Genomic DNA, 2,894 nt, shown 5'->3' on the forward strand with positions numbered 1-2,894 from the left:
GGCTCCCGGTGCGGGGGGGCTCGCTGGATCCCGCAGCGCGGTACGTCCCCCTTTCCCGGTGGTCCTGCCCGACCCTTTCCCATCCTGACCCCTCAGGATGCCCGTGGGGTGCAAGGTGCTCTGAACGCTGTGGGGCTGGGATGCAAGAATGCACTTATGTGCCATAATCATCACCTGAGCAGCCTGTGGGGAGCAAAGAAGGGGCATCGGGGTGTCCCGAGGGAATTGGTGGGGCTCGGGTGGTCTGAGAACGGGCGCCAGCACCGGGAGTGCCACGTCCTTCTGTGCTGCAGCATCTTCCCAATGGCCCCGGCAAGGCCAAGTTCAGGGGTGCTCAGGGGTGCTCATTGCCCCCTGTCACCCCTCCAGCTGGGGCCGTGCAGGAGCCCTGCTCTCCTTTCCATCATGCCCGGCTCCTTTTGTGGCCGGTATTGTTAACTGACAGGGCTCTCGGCTCCCTTCCCTCCCCCTCCTTGGTGGAGGAGTTTCCCTTGTGCTCCCCAGCCATTAACAAGCTCTCCCGTGTCTCACTGACCCTGGACAGGCTGCAGGTCCCACATGATGGCAGTGGGGCCAGGATGTCCTGGCTGCAGACATGGCATCGTGCCGGAGTGCTCATCCTGCCCCAGGAAGCCCGAGTGCCCAGCTGCAACAGGGCCGTGCTGCTTTCAGCACAGCTCTGACGCCCCGGTGCCAGGCTGCTGGTGCCGTGCCAGGCAAGCACACCACTTCATTACAGAAGGGACTTAATTACTGGGCTGTAGGACCAGGGAATGAGTTCTTGCTCGTGGTCCCTCAGGAGATTTGGTGGTGCCGGTTGTTGCCAGCACTGCACTGCCAAGGCAAAGCCAGTGTTCCCTGAGGAGCTCAGTGCTGGTGCAGGCATGGGGTTGATTCTTCATCAGTGCCAATGGTGGCCTTGGCCTGGCTCTGTGGGGGTGCCAGTCACTGTGCCACCATCCACACCTCGCCGTGCTGCTGGGCAGCTGGTGGCACCCTGGGGTGCTACGCCCCAGCACCACCTGGCTGCTCCTCATCAGACCCATGCTGCATCTAAAAACCTTCTCCCAACAGCCCTCCCAGCCATGCCAGGCCCTGAGCTCGCTGCAGCCCGGCACGGCCACTGGGCAGGTTGTGGCTGCTGGCAGGGCTGTAAGGAAAGTCAAACCGCTGCATGGCTGGAAATCACTGACTAAGCACTTGGCACCGGCGCTGATAGAAGTGCTAAAGAGATTTTGGCAGCCGCAGCCTGTCCTGCAGGTGCAGAGAGGAGAGATTTGCCCCTACGGTGTGTTCGGATGATGCCGGTTTGGCCGGTGCCAGAGCAGATCCAGGGACCAATAACATGGGGTGCAATGGTGACACCAACGGCCCCCGCGACGTGGATCCCTGGATATTACCCCGTCCCACCCCCTCGCTGGGAGCAGCCCGTGGGAAAGGCCGAGTACTGCAGACCTGCTGACATCCGTCCATCGTCCCCGAGGACCCGTTAGCCGGAGCGGGGCCCGTCTCGGGGCCGGAGGTTGGAGCCAGTGCCGGGCACGGTGCCACCCCCGCGCCCCTGGGCAGCTTTTGTCTGCCCGCTGTTTGCATCCCGGGGGGGACGGCTCGGCCCCCTTCTCCTGGGAGCTGCAGCGGAAGCAGCGCTGGGCTCCTCTCCACTGGGACTGAATGGCACCTTTGTTGGGGAGCCTGGCGACAGCTTGGGGCTGGCAGGGACCTGCTCGGCCCCTTCCACTGCCATCGCTCCCAGCAACAGGGGGTTTTACCCCCCAGCACTGCCTGACCCTTCCTGGGGATGCTGCAGTGGGGATGGGATGCAGGGAGCTGCTCCTGGGGTCTGGATTTCCTGGTGGGCATTTGCTGCCTGGGTGGTTTGTTAATGTGTTAGATGGTTAATTGTTAATGTGTGTATGGGCTGCCAGGGCAAGGGGGGCTGCCAAGGGCACCCTGTCGTGTGGGGTCGGGCTGTTGGCATTTGCTTTGCTGGAAAGTTTGAAGATAGTGATAGGACAAGGGGTAATGAGAGAGAGGGGGGATTTAGGTTAGATATTAGGAAGAAATTCTTCACTATAAGGTTGGTGAGGAAGTGGAATGGATTGCCCCGGGAGGTTGTTGATGCCCCGTATCTGGAGGTTTTTAAGGCCAGGTTGGATGAGATTTTGTGCAATCCGACCTAGTGGTAGAGTTCCCTGCTTATGACAGGGGGGTTGGAGCTTGATGATCTTTAAGGTCCTATGCAACCTTAATGATTCTATGATTCTAAGGAGGGTGAGTGAGGCTGGCTGTAAGGACCCCGTGGTGCCCTGGTCCTCTCTGCCCCTTGGGGACTCTGTGGTGCCCTGGTCTTCTCCACCCTGAGGACCCTGTGGTGCAGGGGCGGCCCAGCCCAGCTCTGCTCCCCACACCTGGATGTCAGTGCCAGGCACAGCCACCCTTCCTGATACTCCCCATGCCCCATTTGTGCTGAATAATTGAATAGCACACTTTGAGTTATCTCCTGCAGGCTGCAGTGGGCACAGGGGCTGCTGTGGATCCCCAGCCCTGGCTGTTGTGCTGCAACCACCCTCCTCTTCCTCCTGCTCTGGCTCTTCCCTGGGAGCTGTGAGGAAGAGAGTGCTCACTGCAAAGCCTGACTGGCATTTTTCGGTTAAATCTTATGTAAATCTGGCTTCGTCGTTCTTTGTGGTGCTAATTGGATTGCCCTGCTGAGGTTTATTTTCCCACACAGGCAGGGGTGGGGGTCCTGGTGGAGCGTGCTGAGCCCCCTGCCCTGAGACCCCCAGGCTGCAGAGCTGTAGGAAGCCAAAACCTCGGTGGGGAGGGAAACCTGGCACACCCCAGGTTCCTGCCATGCTGATACATTGTCCCCTTCCTTCCCCCCAGAGCTCCTT

This window comes from Chaetura pelagica, unplaced genomic scaffold (genome assembly GCF_000747805.2).
Source record: "Chaetura pelagica isolate M959 unplaced genomic scaffold, ChaPel_1.0 scaffold438, whole genome shotgun sequence".
NCBI classification, from domain to species: domain Eukaryota; kingdom Metazoa; phylum Chordata; class Aves; order Apodiformes; family Apodidae; genus Chaetura; species Chaetura pelagica.